The 20,964-nt window shown below is 42.5% G+C and overlaps 1 protein-coding gene across 3 annotated transcripts in view; it reads left to right on the forward strand.

The window, feature by feature from the left end:
- Positions 1–6,827: 6,827 nt before the first annotated feature.
- LOC135548313 (protein FAM222A-like) overlaps positions 6,828–20,964 on the forward strand; it is a 42,523-nt gene continuing 28,386 nt past the window's right edge. Inside the window, exons 1-2 of one of the 3 annotated variants that reach the window (XM_064977781.1) lie at positions 18,843–19,082; positions 19,155–19,240. The gene's annotated coding sequence lies outside the window, so the exon portion shown is untranslated. Of the gene's footprint in view, positions 7,104–18,842; positions 19,083–19,154; positions 19,241–20,964 lie in introns of those variants that run through there. The other 2 variants (XM_064977780.1, XM_064977779.1) reach the window with 2 other exon arrangements.

Here is a 20,964-nt window from a genome sequence, read left to right on the forward strand (position 1 = left end):
AATCGAATGCGCCATGTGTGTGTGGCGTCATTCAATTCAATGTGCTTTGCAGCTCGATGGCATTTTCATTCATATAACCAATAAACAGTATAATATTAATTATTTAGGCTACGACACGTACTTAGGCCGACCCAGTTCTCACAATAGCTGCCCCTGTGCCCCATAATTGATTGGTTTTGATAAACTTAACGTTAGTGTTGCTAGGTATACATTTCCATTGCGATTGTAGCTAACGTTAGGCTACCACAGCTAACTTTTACCTAGCTAGCCACCCTAGCTAATGTCATAACAGTCTCTTACAGTGGCTGTAATGCCAAATTATATTACGAGCCAAACATTTCTTTAACTTAAATAAATGGTCTTGTGAACTTTATTGACTACATTTTGTAATCAGTTAAATTGATATCTTACTTGACAGTCTCGTGCTCGTAGTCCTGATCTTTTTTTCCCAGCCTTGGTGTATTCGAGATGCGTCATCTCGTAAAACAAATTGTGGAGTGAAATATGGTTGTGAGAGGCAATGTAAACCAGCAGGTGGCAATGCCACAGACAGAAGAGGGTTTGTTATAAATATATTTGTCAATACATTATCACAGACTCGCATCATAATTCCACATTTGTTTGACCTTTATTTAAAAAGGCAAGTCAGTTAATTAAGATCAAATTCTTATTTACATCTGACGGCTTACACCGGGCCAACTGATTGTCGGCCTATGAGACTACCAATCACAGCTGTTTGTAATACAGTCTGGATTCGAACCAGGGAGACTGCCTCTAGCACTAACACACAGTGCCTTATACCATTGTGCCACTCAGGAGTTAAAATTTTAAGCTGAAAGTGGATCCTCAACAATACAGAAAATAAAAAAGGTGCAATGAACACAGATGTAGAGATACAAATTATATAAACATTTAAAAAATGACTATAAGTCTTCTCTCAGAGATAAAGTGTATGATAATACAACTTCACCTCTCCACTACATGAGACCAGAGGGCTATTTTCATCCCCATAGGTACTGTTGAGTACAGTACTCATATTGTTGAACTGTATGTGATTGTCTGAGAGATGGAGCGATTTGAAGATAATGCTTTTTCCACAATTAGTCTCTTTGGCATTTCTAAACCTCACAGTCATATTGTCTCTGCTGACCCTGTTACAGACAGTGCTATCGGGGTCGCCTCTGACCCCTGCTGGAATTTAATTACCCCTGCACCACTCTTTCCCTTTCATCATGACAGAGCTCAGGGGAGCCAGTGGCATGGGGTGAGAGAAACGATGCCACAGAGAAGTTCATTGGTTCACTCGCCTCTTTCCTTCCGCCTGCCAGGCACAGATGGTATTCTTTATTAGTGTCAGCGCCAGGTTCATTCCGCTCTGATGAGGACACTCTGTAGAGGGAGGGGGAAGGCCTGACATCCTCAGCAGTGAGAGACAGTCAACCAGCAGCAAAATGGCATGACTGAGATAGGATGGGAGTTGGGAAAGCACAGGGGGTCTTGGTTAAGAAGTTTCAGAGTATCTTTTAGTCAATAGACCTGAGTCTAAATAGTCTGAACATATGTTATAGCGTTATATCCAGGTTGCATCACATCCGGCCATATTTGGGAGTCCCATAGGGCGGTACACAATTGGCTCAGCATCGTCCAGTTTTGGCCCGAGGTAAGTCGTCATTGTAAATAAAAATTTGTTCTTAACTGACTTGCCTAGTTAAATAAAGGTTACATTTTTAAATATATATATAGTGTTGATCATTCAAACTAAGCAGATGTTGTTTGCTGTATTAGATAAATATGAAAACAATGCCTAACAAATATAATTTTAGCATGAACATTAACCAAAATTACAAAAATGCCATATTTGTATCCTGGTTTGGCCTATATTCATATTGGCTTTTGTAACACCAGTTTTCCAATGTGGAGAGCTAACATGGTAATGCAGTGATTAGATTATCATCATGCTTTATAGTTTTGTATTGATTAATATAACCTCGAAGACATCTGTCTCAGCCTTTCAGGGTAAATGTAATCACGTAGATGGTTTTCAATCTATATTTCATTTTTCCTCCATTCCCTAAAAGCCTTTCACAGATTGCACAGACAGCTTCCGCATGTTGTTTCTCTTTGTTATATTTGGCAGACAAAATGTATCCATATATGCATCCCTCGGTGTGTCCCCTTGGTCATGCTATTGTTTTTGCTAAGCGGCTCCCTGGATTAAAAATAATCTCCATCTCTCTCCTTGTTGTTTCTCTTTTAGGGGGATTAAACAACATAATCAAGATGATGATTTTTCACTGCTTCATCAAGAATTAATTGAAAACAAAATGTTCTGTTTATATAAAGCATTTAAGCTGTGTGTGTGTGTGTGTGTGTGTGTGTGTGTGTGTGTGTGTGTGTGTGTGTGTGTGTGTGTGTGTGTGTGTGCGTGCGTGCGTGCGTGCGTGGGTGTGTGTGTGTGTGGTGTTAAATCTTGCTAGCTAGAGGAACATTTAACCCCTTTTGTCTGACAGAATTATAGCTCTATTTTCTCAATCTCTTTATACAGAATTTCACTTCATGCTAGAATTTTATTTTTAGTGGGAGACTAGAAAATCTTATGATTTACTGTACATTAGGAAGAATAACTGTAGTTTGCCAATATAGCATGGATATATTTTACATACTATATTGTAAACATGCTGACATACAGTACTGCTGCAGAATATTTTTGAGTGAAAGGGGAGAATTAACATCCTGCAAAATGACTGTTTGGGAATGGTCATCTAATCTAAATTTAAACATAGCTAAACACGTTCAGATGAGTGACTGTCCTTTGAATTTTGCCGTTGAAATTCACTTAATGCTCTCTCTTCCTGGTTGTGGTTAATTGCTTCATCAAAGAGATTCTGCTTTGGAAAGTCATTATTTTCTAATGAAACATCAAATAGAGGAGATCATTTTAAAAAAGGAAACTGAAATTAGAGGAATATAACCACATTGTGGATTGATTCTACAACGTGATTTTAAAACTTAAGAGTACATTTTCTATTTCTAATTAGGCTGGTCATACACTAATTATATCATTATCATCATGCTGATGTGGGGGTCTTTTTCTGTGTCTATCTATAGAACCATTTCAGACTTTGAGAATATATTACAATGAGGGTGTATTATTCTCTGTCTATGATTGACGAATGAAACTTCCAGTACTATCAGTAAGAACTGCAAAAGATGGTTTAACACAAATTAAGTAAGCCTAAAAGAATGAGTACATTATCTTTTAGCTGAAGAAAATGTTCTGTATTACTGTAAAACATTCATATGCATAAGGAGTCCTGATGGACTAAATGCGGAGGGGCCCTTTCCAAATTATTCTTCTGTCACAAGCTCAAGGGGATGAAAGTAATTTCCCTTTGATCGATTAGCTAATTTATGAATTAATTAGTGTGTTTTGCATTGTCTGGCAGCAACAACCGTTACTGGGAGAACATTTCTCCATGTATTTGATATCATATAAGACAAGGGGTTGGCATGGTAACCTCATTTACCATTCAAAGCCCTTATTCATATTGAAGAACAGCACTCATGGGTATTGTCAAGACATGATTCAATATTCTTCATAAAAGCCGCTGTTCGAATGGTTATTATATGACACTATGCATAGTGAGTGTCTAATTTTGTCTTAAAGAATACAGATGTCTAATTTACTTTAGGGCACAAATAAAGTTCAGATTTTAAGTTTGTATTTTTTATTCATAGGCTAATACATTTATTGGCTCACACTGTTTGAAATATTCACTGAGGTGAACAGTAGGGCTCTGTGTGCTACAGAGTGAACTGTGATGTTTAATACATGGATAAAATGACAGGGCTGTTTTAAGGCTAATTGAACAACTGCAAATGAAACAATGCTGTGGTCACAGGGTGTTTCTGCATGTCTGAGTAAATAGGAAATGAGGTCACAGATGCAGGATATTTGTTTATTTAATTTATTTAACGAGGCAAGTCAGTTAAAAACAAATTCTTATTTACAACGGCCTAACACTGGGCGCCGCCCTATGGGACTCCCAATCACGGCCGATTGTGATACAGCCTGGAATCGAACCAGGGTTTGTAGTGATGCCTCTAGCATTGAGATGCAGTGCCTTATACCGCTGTAGGGGGTAGAAAGCTTAAGGACAGAGATGGGTGATGCTGTTTTACCCTGGAAGCCAGTGGAAGTGGCCATCCCCTCAGAGCAGAGCACACTATCAGCTGCACCCGCAGGAGTATTAGCCTGGACACACACACACACACACATTCCCATACAGTACCAGTCAAAAGTTTGGACACACCTACTCATTCGAGGGTTTTTCTTAATTTGTTGGACTATTTTTTTACATTGTAGAATAGTGAAGACATCAAAACTATGAAATATCATGTAGTAACCAAAGAAAGTGTTAAACAAATCAAAATATATTTTAGATTCTTCAAAGTAGCCACCCTTTGCCTTGATGACAGTTTTGCACAGTCTTGTTATTCGCTCAACCTTCCACCTCCATGCCCCCCAAAAAATCCTCAATATGGTTGAGGAAAGGAGTGTATGGGGGCAGGTATAAGGTCACAAATCAGGGATGGGCCCGAAACCATGCCTGAACCACCTCTGCATGGTGGAACCTGACATTGTCCCACACAATGACATAGGTAACCACTTCACCTTGACATGCCTGCTCAACACAATGAGATGTGCAGAGTTGTAGGATCCAAGTAATGTCATACGTCCTACGACACCATCTACAGAAATAGCTGCGCACATGGAGATGTTTCCCCCACGGTGTTCGTCTGCCTCCCTCTCTGATGGGGCCCATGCCCACCTCTGACCTCTTTGATGGGGCCCATGCCCACCTCTCTGACGGGCCCCTTGTCCACGAACTCTTTGATTTCTTCCTCTCTTATCCTGCTGGGGAGATTGAAAGAAATTGTAAGTGTTCACACACACCCTTTTATATGGTGACCACTATGTAAAATCAATTAGCAATAACGAGTAGTCATTATGTATGGTTATCATGTATCATACATGTCATTTAGATGTTTATACTTTACAAGCACACATTTTATTTCTGTAGTTCTCAAAATCCATTTATAGTAGACAAACCAGTTTAAAATCTATACGTTTACCAAACGGATATGCGATTAACCATTAAGTTAAATTAAGTGATGGTCAAATGTATTTCAACAAATGAGAAGAGAATCAGCATGCCATTGTGAAAGGCAATTACTTTATATGAAAGGTATTTCAAGATGAAACACTGACTAGGTTTGGTGAAAAGGTTACTTTGTGATGTTATGTGTTGTACTTAGTCAATTGAAAATGTGATTAAAGTTTTGAAAAAGCAGCCTATTTGATTATCTGTTTTGAGCTTTCTACTAAGAGTTGTGAAATTTGACCACATACTTGTGAAAATAGTACCAAAGCGATACATTTTTTTTAAACGATAAAGAAAGCCAAGGGCATCCAAGCAAAGCCTGCAAATGCATTTCTGGAAAAACAGTACTGTTTGCAATATATACTCTATAGCCCTATATAGCGTGAAGAATCTCAAATGTTCCCACTACAGTTACTGTAGAAGCAATTTGGTTAGTGCCAGTGGCATTTCAAAGGGAATCGCCATGACAGTTCCAGTCAATTATAATAGTTATCACACAACCTTGCAGCCTTCCACCCCTCTACCCACATACACAACATAGGCTACCAGACGAAGAATACAGAGCCAAACTTTTGGCGAGTATGATAAAAGAAATGTATAAAAGATTGAGGCACTTCGGGCTGAACACAATGACCTTGTGAACAATCCAATCCAATCTGTGTATGATTGGCCTATTATATGGTGCATTTTCAGCTGATGCTCACTTCAGTCAAGTTCAAACACATGCACACACACATGCACGCCTGCAAGCATTCACACACACACACACACACACACACACACACACACACACACACACACACACACACACACACACACACACACACACACACACACACACACACACACACAGGGGGGGGGGGGTCATGTCCCTGGCACCATCAGAAAGTAATCATTTTCTAACAACAAGCCATAACAAGCAGCTATCAAGAGTTACCATGGAGACTGTGTTTTGAATTAAAGTGGTCTCTGCTGTAAGGGCATATTGCTGATGAAATTATAATTTGTGATGGAAAGGTTGTCAGATTGCACCTGACTTCAACTCCCATTCAGGTGTGTAAACTTGAAGCTGACTGTTAGATGAAGCTCTTACTGTGCATTAAGGAATCCCATTCAACAGATATTACAATACTATGTGCCTACATTAAATTACATATTTTTATCTCAGGTGTGTTTTTTTTGTGGTACTTTTACCCCCTTTTCTCCCCAATTTCATGATATCCAATTTGTAGTTAATCTCAGATTTATTGTAAAGCCATTTTGAAGTGTACTGACCAGGGCCAGCAGCATTTATTTAGAGGATGTTTCATTTTTTGTGGTAGCCTAACACATTGGTGACACACTCAACACGGTTTATTTCAGGAACCATGTATGTAAGCTGAATTTGTGTTTGATCAAGTACTTATCGAACAACCATGAGTGAATGACATGTTTTCATCTCCTTTGTTGTAGACCGACAGGAGCCATGCACTACCCCTTTAAGTTTTTCCGCGAAATAATAACGTGCTCACCTAGACGCTTGGGGCGTCACCGTGGTTACCGCCTTCCGTTTCAAACGATTGGCCGAGCCGTGGGAATATTCAAATATACTCTTAATTGATTGGTCGGATGCCCGTTTTGTTCAGTCGTGAGAATTCATCTCATGCATTTCGACATATTTCAGTTCGGTCGGCTGTGGGGAGAAGAATACATGAGAGGAACATTGGAATGAATACACCTACAAACGATTTCATTTTCAATATCAAGACATTTGCCATTTCGAATAATACTTTTTAAAAGTGGTTCTCATGGATATTTTCAAACCGATAATTCTCAGTCTCATCGGACTTCAGCGACGTCTCTTTGGCAAAGGAAATACGCCTTCTGAGCAGGGGAGCAAGCATCGAGCCGTGGCGAGCCAAATATAAACAAGCCTTATGATAACACTGAACGCTGTATGTAAGAAATTGTTTTAATGTACTATTCTTGTCGTCAATACATTGCTTTGCCTCATTTTCCATCATTAATAAGCTATCTCGCCATGCTATGCAATCCGTTTAGTAGGCCAAATGTATTGTTTGCGGTCATCAGCAGGTGCATTCATTTTAGTAGCCCAGGCTATGGTAGAGATGTGTAGATTTATGTAAATGCCGCCAAGTGGCTCTGAATTATGGGGATGGAGTGCAATCGGTCTCCTTTTATGAAACGTGGTGCATTCATATAGCCAGTTGAATCAAATACGGATGGATTAATGTAATACTTTCATCGATGCCTTGTGCGCAATGAGACCAGTAGACCACACTAATATAGGTTTGGACCTAGTTCGAGAAACTGTGTGACAGATGTGAGCTATAATACTAGAATATACAATCTATTGGATTGGGACACAGGACGTTACTGCCCTGTTTCAACAGGACCGAAACATTTTTAAAGCATATTCAGGTATTTAAAAATATATATATATGTTGTATTAGGCTAACTGTTTTCAATTCCCTCTTTGCGCGCACTTGGAACGAGTCAAAACACTGCGTGGAAGCACCAAAAGGGAATGTTATGGCATGAAGTTCCATTCAGAAGTACCCCTCTGTCTGTCTGAGGCGAGCAGAACTGTTTTGTGGCGGATGTACAGCCTGCAATAAAGGAGGACTTATGTGTCAGAATCCCAGTGGTTACAGGAAATGCTTTGAAGTATGTTATTGGCCCTTCAAAGCTGACTCCAAAGGCTTAGTTTCCACGTCTATTGTCAAAGCCTGAGGAGGGATCATTGCACTTAGAGGCAGAGTTTGCCCATCTATATTATGCACCTTGCCATCTATCCTAGGATCCTTGGGACGTCCCTAACCCCCAACAATTTTTAATGTCAACTTCAGTGCAGGAGTAGGAACGTCCCAAGGATACCGGATAGCATGGACTGAAATTCTATCCTGCATGCTTTCCTGGCTGTGTCAGATCATTTATTGGCTAGAGAGACGGGAAGTCACAGCTTCTTCCCATCTGTGGTTTAAGCATATGGCCTATAAAAGAGATACATCATGGCAATAACAACTTACTATCTAACTTTTATATCCATGACAAAACTTAATGAATATTTTATTGAAGTCGCTGTGTTCTCAGTGTAGTCTTCTGCTTGCTCTTTGTGGTTTTGTGCTGGGTTTCTGTATAAGCAATTTGTGACATCTGCTGATGTAAACAGGCTTTGTAAATACAATTTTGATTGATAGTCTTTTGAAGCCCATCAGGCCATATACATGATGATAGTCCTGAGACTCATTCCATTCAACTCCATGCCTCAGTAAGTGAAAGGCCTCTGTCTGGATGAATATTATAACATGAAGCATCTGACACAACATCAGGGAGGACCTGCTCTCACTCCTGCCCACTCACATAATTTGGCATCATAATGGGATTGCCTTGGAATATATTAAAATCCTGAAATAAACATTATGGCCTTTGAGAGAATGTAATTAAACTAAATGAAAAATGCTCTAACTAACCCTCCCCCACATGCCCACTACGAAAATTGCTTTATTCATACATCTTCAGTTGACATTCAATCCGTTTGACTGGGCTCAACATTAATAATTCTGTCAAATCTGCATTTTGAATAGCAGTGGCTAATTACAGTACATGACCAAAAGTATGTGAACACCTGCTCGTTGAACATCTCATTCCAAAATCATGTGCATTAATATGGAGTTGGTCCCTCCCTTTGCTGCTATAACAGCCTCCACTCTTCTGGGAAGGCTTTCCACTAGATGTTGGAACATTGCTGCTGGGACTTGCTTCCATTCAGCCACAAGCATTAGTGATTTAAGCCTGGTTCGCAGTTGGTGTTCCAATTCATCCCAAAGGTGTAAGATGTAGTTGAGGTCAGAGCTCTGTGCAGGCCGATCTTGACAATTTTTTATTTATTTAAGTAACCCTTATTTAACTAGGCAAGTCAGTTAAGAACAAATTCTTATTTAGAATTATGGTGAAACCCGGACGACGCTGGGCCAATTGTGCGCTGCCCTATGGGACTCCCAAACACGCCCAGATGTGATACAGCCTGGATTTGAACCAGGGACTGTAGTGATGCCTCTTGCACTAAGATTCAGTGCCTTAGACCGCTGTGCCACTCAGGAGCTGTAGGGACTTCACTTTGTGCACAGAGGCATTGTCATGCTGAAACAGGAAAAGGCCTTCCCCAAACTGAGTTTCCCAACCCTGGCCCTCGAGTACCCCCAACAGTACACATTTTTATTGTAACCATGGTCAACCACACCTGCGTCAAGTTGGGCTCCTGAGTGGCGCAGTGGTCGAAGGCACTGCATCTCAGTGCTAGAGGCGTCACTGCAGACCCGGGTTCGATCCCTGACTGTATCACAACCGGCCTTGATCGGGAGTCCAGGTTAGGGAGGTTTTGGCCGGGGTTGTTTGGCCGTTATTGTAAAATAAGAATTTGTTCTTAACTTACTTGCCTGGTTAAATAAAATAATCATCAAGCCCTCAATGAGTTGATTGAGGTGTTTGTCAAGTGCTGAGACTGTGTACTGTTGGGGGTACTTGAGGACCAAGGTTGGGAAACACTGGTGTATAATGTCATTGTATGCCGTAGTGTTAAGATTTACCTTCACTGGAGCTAAGGGGCATAGCCCGAACCAGGAAAAACTGCCCCAAACCATTGTTCCTCCTCCACCAAACTTTACAGTTGGCACTATGCATTGTTCTGTGAGCGTGTGTGGCCTACCACTTTGCGGCTGAGCCTTTGTTGCTCCTAGAAGTTTCCACTTCCAAATATCAGCACTTATAGTTGACCGGGACAGCTCTAGTAGGGCAGGAATTTGATGAACTGACTTGTTGGAGAGGTGGCATCCTTTGACGGTTCCACGTTGTTTTCACTGAAGAGTTCAGTGACTTCCATTCTACTCCAATGTTTGTCTATGGAGTTTGCATGGCTGTCTGCTCAGTGTTATACACCTGTCAGCAATGGGTGTGGCTGAAATAGCCAAATCCAAAAATTTGAAGGGCTGTCCACATACTTTTGTGTATATATTATGTTTCTTAATTTCAGCTGTCACTCAGTGTGTAATGCTCTGTTTAATATATGACGGAGCTTAAAGCCAATCTAAATACACCTACATTGTTTTGGCTTTGCCTGTAATGTCTGTTGGTTTTGACAGACAACATTCATTTTGGGGAACATTTGGGTTGGAGGATGGAAAATATGCTTAGATGTGTTTATTATACTGGAATGATATAACCCAGGCCTAGTGGGAATGCCAGACATTGACTGAGTAGCCTTGTAGCCAAACTGATATATCGACATACTCTGCTCTAATTGACATTCTAGATATTGGCTTGGCTTGGCTTGTGCTTTGTCTTCACCCGAGAAACGGTTCACTAAGCTTTTTATGGCTTGGCCAGTCTGTAGTTAGTGTATCAGAGGCTAACAGATCGGGTCGGATTACAAACCGTCATCTCCCTGGGGTTTTACACAGATCTTCTCACACCCCATCAGCACATTATCTCCAGACTCTTGATCCATGATGAGAGGGGATTTGTCATCTTCTGGCCTATTCCCCTCTGCTCTCCATGCAGGTCTCCATCAGGAAACCCCTCATAATCAGAACACAACTACATTGAGAGAAAAGTAGCGTACAAGGAGTTTTACTATGACTTTGGCAATGCATGGCTGGATGAACCAGGTCCCATGCCCTGGGAAGGAACATTTTAAAGGCCCGCCTCTTGGCATCTAACACTGCTCAAAAAAATAAAGGGAACACTTAAACAACACAATGTAACTCCAAGTCAATCACACTTCTGTGAAATCAAACTGTCCACTTAAGAAGCAACACTGATTGACAATACATTTCACATGCTGTTGTGCAAATGGAATAGACAACAGGTGGAAATTATAGGCAATTAGCAAGACACCCCCAATAAAGGAGTGGTTCTGCAGGTGGTGACCACAGACCACTTCTCAGTTCCTATGCTTCCTGGCTGATGTTTTGGTCACTTTTGAATGCTGGCAGTGCTTTCACTCTAGTGGTAGCATGAGACGGAGTCTACAACCCACACAAGTGGCTCAGGTAGTGCAGCTTATCCAGGATGGCACATCAATGCGAGCTGTGGCAAGAAGGTTTGCTGTGTCTGTCAGCGTAGGTTCCAGAGCATGGAGGCGCTACCAGGAGACAGGCCAGTACATCAGGAGACGTGGAGGAGGCCGTAGGAGGGCAACAACACAGCAGCAGGACCACTACCTCCGCCTTTGTGCAAGGAGGAGCACTGCCAGAGCCCTGCAAACTGACCTCCAGCAGGCCACAAATGTGCATGTGTCTGCTCAAACGGTCAGAAACAGACTCCATGAGGGTGGTATGAGGGCCCGACATCCACAGGTGGGGGTTGTGCTTACAGCCCAACACCGTGCAGGACGTTTGGCATTGGCCAGAGAACACCAAGATGGTCAAATTCGCCACTGGCGCCCTGTGCTCTTCACAGATGAAAGCAGGTTCACACTGAGCACATGTGACAGATGTGACAGAGTCTGGAGACGTTGTGGAGAACGTTCTGCAGCCTGCAACATCCTCCAGCATGACCGGTTTGTCGGTGGGTCAGTTATGGTGTGGGGTGGCATTTCTTTGGCCGCACAGCCCTCCATGTGCTCGCCAGAGGTAGCCTGAATGCCATTAGGTACCGAGATGAGATCCTCAGACCACTTGTGAGACCATATGCTGGTGCGGTTGGCCCTGTGTTCCTCCAAATGCAAGACAATGCTAGACCTCATGTGGACGGAGTGTGTCAGCAGTTCCTGCAAGAGGAAGGCATTGATGCTATGGACTGGCCCGCCCGTTCCCCAGACCTGAATCCAATTGAGCACTTCTGGGACATCATGTCTCGCACCATCGACCCGCACCACAGACTGTCCAGGAGTTGGCGGAGGAGATCCATCAGGAGACCATCCGCCACCTCATCAGGAGCATGCCCAGGTGTTGTAGGGAGGTCATACAGGCACGTGGAGGCCACACACACACACTAGTGAGTCTCTTTTGACTTGTTTTAAGGACATTACATCAAAGTTGGATCAGCCTGTAGTGTGGTTTTCCACTTTAATTTCGAGTGTGACTCAATCCAGACCTCCATGGGTTGATAAATTTGATTTCCATTGATCATTTTTGTGTGATTTTGTTGTCAGCACATTCAACTATGTAAAGAAAAAAGTATTTAATAAGAATATTTCATTCATTCAGATCTAGGATGTGTTATTTTAGTGTTCCATTTCTTTTTTTGAGCAGTGTATATATATTTTTTAATCCATGAGGCAGAAAGAGAACTGCAGTTTTTAAGCTTAAATTATAGTGCATTTATGTTAAAAACAAAGAATTGGTGCAGTACTGTGGATATCAATATCCCGTGTGAGCCTCCCAGATCTAATTAATTAATTAAATTATACTCAACTTATTCCATGGCTCCCTTGGCCTAAATGTGATTAATATTTGGTTGTTAGTAAGGTTTAGAACATTTTTATAAAAGATATATACTGAACAACAATATAAATGTAACAATTTCAAAGATTTGACTGAGTTACAGTTCATATAAGGAAATCATTCCATTTTAAATAAATTCATTAGGATGTAATCTATGGATTTCATATGACTGGGAATACAGATATGCATCTGTTGGTCACAGATACCTTAAAAAGATCAGAAAACCAGTCAGTATCTGGTGTGACCACCATTTTCCTCATGCAGAACGACACATCTCCTCCACATAGAGTTGATCAGGCTATTGATTGTGGCCTGTGGAATGTTGTCCCACTCCTCTTCATTGCCTGTGAAAAGTTACTGGATATTGGCGGGAACTGGAACAAGCTGTCTGTCCAGAGCATCCCAAACATGCTCAATAGGTATGCAAGCCATGAAAAAAAGGGACGTTTTCAGCTTCCAGGAATTTTGTACAGATCCTTGTGACATGGGTCTGTGCATTATCATGCTGAAACATGAGATGATGGCATTGGATGAATGGAACGACAATGGGCCACCAGTAGCTCGTCATCGATATAATGCAATTGTATTCATTGTCCGTAGCTTATGCCTGCAAATACCATGGGGCACTCTGTTCAAAATGTTAACGTCAGCAAACTACTCACCCGCAAGACACCATACACGTGGCCTGCGGTTGTGAGGCCAGTTGGACATAATGGAATATTTTCTAAAACGACATTGGAGGTGGCTTATGGTAGCGAAATTAACATGAAATACTTTGGCAACAGCTACGGTGGACATGACTGCAGTCAGCATGCCAATTGCACGCTCCCTCAACTTGAGACCTCTGTGGCAACTGCACATTTTAGTGGCCTTTTTATAGGGGGTTTCCTAATGTTTGGTGCCTGAGCTCTACTAGGTTTCAAGCTAATGAAGTGTTTGTAGATTTAGCCTGGAGTTATATGACTTATCTAGCTATTATTATTTCACCTGGAGATTTGGAAATGATTTTGGATTGTGAAGGTGATATTCACACCCGAAATGTTTCCATCGCTGTTGAAGTTTGGAACAGCCAAGACTCTTCCTAGAGCTGGCAACCCGGACAAACTGAGCAATCAGGTGAGAAGGGCCTTGGTCAGGAAGGTGACCAAGAACCCGATGGTCACTCTGACAGCTACAGAGTTCCTCTGTGGAGATGGGAGAATCTTCCAGAAGGACAACCATCTCTGCAGCACTCCACCAATCAGGTCTTTATGGTAGAGTGGCCAGACGGAAGTAATCTTCAGTAAAAGGCATATGACAGCCCGCCTGGAGTTTGCCAAAAGACACCCAAAGACTCTGACCATGCGAAACAAGATTCTCTGGTCTGATGAACCAAGATTCAACTTTTTGGTCTGAATGCCAAGCATCATGTCTGGGAGGAAACTTGGCACCATCCCTATGGTGAAGCATGGTGGTGGCAGCATCATGCTGTGGGGGTGTTTTTTCAGCGTCAGGGACTGGGAGACTAGTCAGGATCGAGGGAAAGATAAATGGAGCAAACTACAGGGAGATCCTTGATGAAAACCTGCTCCAGAGCACTCAGGACCTCCCTTCTGGGGTGAAGGTTGACCTTCCAACAGGACAATGATCCTAAGCACACAGCCAATACAACGCAGGAGTGGCTTCGGGACACGTCTCTGAATGTCCTTGAGTGGCCCAGCCAGAGCCCGGACTTGAACCTGATCAAACATCTCTGGAGTGACCTGAAAATTGTTGTGCAGCAACGCTCCCCATCCAACCTAACAGAGTTTGAGAGAATCTGCTGAGAAGAATGGAAGAAACTCCCCAAACACAGGTGTGCCAAGCTTGTAGCATCATAGTCAAGAAGGCTTGAGGCTGTAATCACTGCCAAAGGTGTTTCAACAAAGTACTGAGTAAAGGATCTGAATACTTTTGTAAAGGTGATATTGAAATGTGATTTTGAAAAACCTTTTTGCCTTGTCATTATGGTGTGGGGTGGAATTGAATCAATTTTAGAATAAGGCTGTAACTTAACAAAATGTGGAAAAAGTCAAGGGGTCTAAATTAGAGGTCGACTGATTATGATTTTTCAACGCCGATACCGATTCATTGGAGGACCAAAAAAGCCGATACCGATTCATCTGCTGATGTAAAAAAAAAAAAAAAAAAAAATGTTTTTATTAAAAAATTTAAACTTTTTTTAGAATGAACAATTAAAAAAAATACAAATGTATTTGTAATAATGACAATTACAACAATACTGAATTAACACTTAACTTAATATAATACATCAATCAAATTAATTTAGCCTCAAGTAGATAATGAAACATGTTCAATTTGTTTTAAATATTGCAAAAACCAAGTGTTGGATGTAAGAAAGCTAACATTTCAGTTCCTTGCTCAGAACATGAGAACATATGAAAGCTGGTGGTTCCTTTTAACATGAGTCTTCAATATTCCCAGGTTTGAAGTTTTAGGTTGTAGTTATTATAGGACTATTTCCCTCCATACCATTTGTATTTCATTAACCTTTGACTATTGGATGTTCTTATAGGCACTTTAGTATTGCCAGTGTAACAGTATAGCTTCCACCCTCTCCTCGCTCCTCCCTGGGCTCGAACCAGCAACACAATGACAACAGCCACCACATCAAAGCAGCGTTACTCATGCAGAGCAAGGGAAACAACCACCCCAAGGCTCAGAGCGAGTTAAGTTTGAAACGCTATTAGCTCGCACTAACTAGTCAGCCATTTCACTTTGGTCACACCAGCCTCATCTCGGGAGTTGATAGGTTTGAAGTCATAAACAGCGCAATGCTTGACGCACAACGAAGAGCTGCTGGCAAAACGCACGAAAGTACTGTGTGAATGAATGTTTACTCGCCTGCTTCTGCCTACCACCGCTCAGTCAGATACTTGTATGCTCAGTCAGATTATATGCAACACAGGTCACGCTAGATAATATCTAGTAATATCATCAACCATGTGTAGTTAACTAGTGATTATGATTGATGGTTTTTTATAAGATAAGTTTAATGCTAGCTAGCAACTTACCTTGGCTTACTGCATTTGCGTAACAGGAAGGCTCCTTGTGGAGTGCAACGAGAGAGGCAGGTCGTCATTGCGTTGGACTAGCTGTAAGGTTGCAAGATTGGATCTCCCCGAGCTGACAAGGTGAAACTCTGTCTTTCTGCCCCTGAATAAGGCAGTTAACCCACCGTTCCTAAAGCCGTCAGTGAAAATAAGGATGTGCTCCTAACTAACTCGCCTAGTTAAATAAAGATTAAATAAAGGTTTAAAAACAAAAAAATATAGATTTCCGATCGTTATGATTATGTTATCGGCCATTCCGATTAATGGGTCGACCTCTAGTCTAAATACTTTGAGGGCACTGTATATATCTATATATATATATCCCTTTGTTACTCTGCAGGAGGCTATATAGCCTACCGTGTTCCGCAGTCCCACTCACTCTCATGTGCCGGTGACATGTTAGATACAAGTTATATGTTCAACCGGTCTTTCCCTTTTATGCAGTGGTTTTTGCTTCCTATTCAATACACATCTAGGCTATTAGGCCTAGTCATGGTGCTCAACAAAAGTATAACTATTATTACCAAGAGTTTGTTTTTTCGCTTACTGGGAATTGTATTTTTACTGAACAATCTGTACTGGATTTCAGCCCTGTTTCCTCTTTTTGTGAGACCGAGTCAATGGAGGTGGTAAAGTGACCTCAGAGTGCCTGGACGGCCAATCACCCTGCTCCGCTTACAGGGAAATTGTAAATGGCTTGGTTACTAAGCAATTTCTCCCGTGCATCCATATTAATCACCTTTTATCTCCTAAGGATGTAGTGTTTAAATATGTGCTAGCTGCCATCTTTTTAAATCTGCTTAATTGGTATTTTTTTTATTTTTTATATGGTGAATGGGCAGAGACTGGGTGTTTTAGATTAGGGCCGGAACGATAGCAGTATCGCAATGTTTTATCAATGGCAAAAATAATAACACAAATCAGATCTAACTCTTTGGTCCTTTTTAATAACCGTCTGTATGTAAAATATTGTGTGCTATTGCTTGGAAAATAAATGTGAATCGGGACGACACATTTTTGTTCCCAACATTAGTGCTGTTTTGTTAAAGAAGTTAAATCCGCTTCCATTTTTGTTTCTTTGCCAACGATACTAACGGGTATGGTGATACTGGTATTGTCCTGGCCCTAACCTAGAGGATCTAGCCATTGGGGATGGGGAATTATGGGGGTCGTTGCTCTGTTTGCAATTTCAAACAGCCTGTTATTTTGTGTACAATATGGTGCAGAATACACATGCTGCCTGATTGCACTCGGAGTAATGTTATCTGCCCTTTACCGGGAAGGCAGCAGGCAGAGGTAGTTTTGGATTAGTCCAGGGACCAAAGTCCTGTTTCTCCCAGAACAGTTTGGTTTTTCCAAGCCGCTCTGTGAGGACTGGAGCATGCGGGGAGCATTTTGCCAGTCTTTTCTCATGGCTTCTCTGTTTTTATTAACATATTTTTAATGACTTTGAAGGAATCTGTGACCCTTAACCGCATAATGAACAGCCTTGCCTACTCTGACGGGAAAGGAGAGGAAGGCTTGGTGGGTGGGTATGGAGGAGTTTGGCAGTGAAAGACACTGTAGCCAAAACTATACTGTAGGAACATTTTTTTCCTTTGTGGACAAAATATTACCAGGCAGGTATAACAGCCACTTTGTCTCTGGAGGGTAAGTAAGCAAAACAAACAGTTACAATTATGATTGAAAAGGGATTATTAAACCCTAAGGAGATAAAGGCTTGTTTTAAAGGATTTGTTTTTGACCAAATTGAGAGCATAAACTCCAACGTACTTGTAGAGCACCGTAACACATGATTGGTTGAGATGGGTCTAACTCTTTACTTTTGACAAGTCTGCCCTTTCTGTCGTACAGTCTGGTTCTGTAGATTCTTCACCCACCATGCTCATCTATAAAGTGAGACAGAAGAACATCTGTCACTGTGTTTTGACAAGAAGCAGATGGGCCTTTTGATTATTGCCTGCGTTGATCTGTTTGGGTTTCCACTCCCAGCAGGTGAGACTGGCAGTCAGCGGGCGGATCATAGACGCAAAGCATCTGTAGATCAAATCAGATAGTTATTGCTCGTGTGTGTGTGTGTTCACCCTAGCTAGATTTTTTTGGGGGGCTACAGTGACTCCCCGATTTACTTTGTTTGTCAAAGCCTCTTCTGTCAGAAAGCTTGAGCACCTGCAGCATAATATGCATGTTATTTGTAAGGCATGGACCATTTCTCAAGTTGATTCCTATTGTAAACCCATCTGTTGCGGCTCTAGTTGTTGGGCTATGGTCTGATAGCCTAAGGGGTTTTATTTGTTTTATTAGATCCAGGCATCTAAGTTTGCAGTCCTCTCTCTGTCTTCCCATTCTTCAGCCCATCCATACCCATTAAAACCACCCATCAGAAATTATCCAGGGTGAAAGAGCAGGCTTTATGGGAAGCACAAATCCTCAGCTTTAATACAGAGGGACTGTATTTTGTCCCTAGAGGTAAATTAACAGCAACATATCTAAGATATGAATGGTAAGAGGAAAATATAAAACAAGTAGATGTAAATGGATATCCGTTTTGTTTCCCAACAATGTCAACACGAAGGATATGGGTGGAGGAAAGAGAAACCTAGAAACTTAAAACAATCCAATTCAAACCCAGCATAGGCGGTAGCCCATCCAATTCAAACCCAGCATAGGCGGTAGCCCATCCAATTCAAACCCAGCATAGGCGGTAGCCCATCCAATTCAAACCCAGCATAGGCGGTAGCCCATCCAATTCAAACCCAGCATAGGCGGTAGTCCACAATGAATAATAATACTTTTTTGAAATATTATGACGACATAAGAGCAGAGCACACAGCGGGCATATGTCATAAAGAGTATTGTTGACTAAATGATCTTCTCTGAGGCAGCCAATACAAAGCTTCAGTGATGTGGGATGGAAAGCCCAGTATGGGGAATTTTAATGGGGAACGTCTGTATGACAACGCAGAGATTTGTCTGTGCACTGTACCTCACTAACTGTGAAACTTCCGGCGCCGACAGAGATGGCCGCCTCACTTTGCTTTCCTAGGAAACTATGCAGCATTTTTTTTTTGTGTGTGTGTGTGTTATTTCTTACAATGTTACCCCAGAAATCTTAGTTTTTTTTTTACATACAGTCGGGAGGAACTATTGGATATATGAGCAACGTCAACTCACCAACATTACGACCAGGAATACGACTTTCCCGAAGCGGATCCTCTGTTTGGTCCACCACCCAGGACAATGGATCGGATCCCAGCCGGCGACTCAAAACAACGGCGCCGTAGAAGGGGCAGACGGAGCGGTCTTCTGGTCAGGCTCCGTAGACGGGCACACCGCTCCCGAGCATACTACTCGACAATGTGCAGTCTCTTGACAACAAGGTAGATGAAATCCGAGCAAGGGTTAGCATTCCAGAGAGACCTCAGAGACTGTAACATTCTTTGTTTTTACAGAAACATGGTTCACTCGAGACACGCTGAGTCGGTACAGCCACCTGGTTTCTTCACGTATTGCGCCGACAGAAACCAGCATCTCTCTGGTAAGAAGAAGGGCGGGGGTGTATGCCTTATGCTTAACGAGACGTGGTGTGATCATAACAACATACAGGAACTCAAGTCCTTTTTGTTCACCTGATTTAGAATTCCTCACAATCAAATGCCGACCGCATTGTCTTCAAGAGAATTCTCTTCGATCATAATCACAGTCGTGTATATTCCCCCCCCCCCAAGCAGACACATCGACGGCCCTGAAAGAACTTCCTTCGACTCTGTAAACTGGAAACCACAACCTGAGGCTGCTTTATTGCAGCTAGGGATTTTAACAAGGCTAATCTGAAAACAAGGCTCCCCAAATTCTATCAGCATATTGATTGTTCTACAAGGGCTGGCAAAACCCTTGACCATTGTTATTCTAACTTCCGCGGCACATAAGGCCCTCCCCCACCCTCCCTTTGGAAAAGCTGACCACGACTCCATTTTGTTGCTCCCAGCCTATAGACAGAAACTAAAACAGGAAGCTCCCGCGCTCAGGTCTGTTCAATGCCGGTCCGACCAATCGGATTCCACGCTTCAAGATTGCTTCGATCACGTGGACTGGGATATGTTCCACATTGCGGCGAACCACAACATTGACGAATACGCTGATTCGGTGAGCGCGTTATTAGCAAGTGCATCAGCGATGTACCCACAGCATCTATTAAAACATTCCCCAACCAGAAACTGTGGATTGATGGCAGCATTCACGCAAAAATGAAAGCGCGAACCACTGCTTTTAATCAGGGCAAGGTGACTGGAAACATGACCGAATACAAACAGTGTAGCTATTCCCCCCGCAAAGCAATCAAACAAGCTAAGCGTCAGTATAGAGACAAAGTAGAGTTGCAATTCAACGGCTCAGACACGAGGTATGTGGCAGGGTCTACAGTCAATCACGGACTACAAAAGAAAAACCAGCTCCGTCGCGGACCATGATGTCTTGCTCCCAGAAAGACTAAACAACTTCTTTGCACCTCCCGGGTGGCACTGGTCTAGGGCACTGCATCACAGTGCTAGCTGTGCAACCAGAGACTCTGGGTTCGCGCCCATGCTCTGTCTCAGCCGGCCGCGACCGGGAGGTCCGTGGGGCGTCCACAATTGGCCTAGCGTCGTCCGGGTTAGGGAGGGTTTGGCCGGTAGGGACATCCTTGTCTCCTCCCGCACTAGCGACTCCTGTGGCGGGCCGGGCGCAGTGCACGCTAACCAGGTCACCAGGTGCACGGTGTTTCCACCGACACAGTGGTGCAGCTGGCTTCCAGGTTGGATGCGCGCTGTGTTAAGAAGCAGTGTGGCTTGGTTGGGTTGTGTTTCGGAGGACGCGTGGCTTTCGACCTTCGTCTCTCCCGAACCCGTACGGGAGTTGTAGCGATGGGACAAGATAGTAACTACTAACAATTGGATAACACGAAAAGGGGGTGAAATAAAATGTAACTTTGAGGACAATACAGTGTCACTGACACAGCCCGCTACCAAAACCTGCGGGCTCTTCTTCACTGTAGCCAACGTGACCCAGACGGCATCCCCGGCCGCGCCCTCAGAGCAGCTGGCTGGTGTGTTTACAGACATATTCAATCAATCCTTATCCCAGTCTGCTGTTCCCACATGCTTCAAGAGGGCCACCACCGTTCCTGTTCCCAAGAAAGCTAAGGTAACTGAGTTAAATGACTACCGCCCTGTAGCACTCACTTCCGTCATCATGAAGTGCTTTGAGAGACTAGGCAAGGACCAT

Source organism: Oncorhynchus masou, chromosome 11 (assembly GCF_036934945.1).
Source record: "Oncorhynchus masou masou isolate Uvic2021 chromosome 11, UVic_Omas_1.1, whole genome shotgun sequence".
NCBI classification, from domain to species: Eukaryota; Metazoa; Chordata; class Actinopteri; order Salmoniformes; family Salmonidae; genus Oncorhynchus; species Oncorhynchus masou.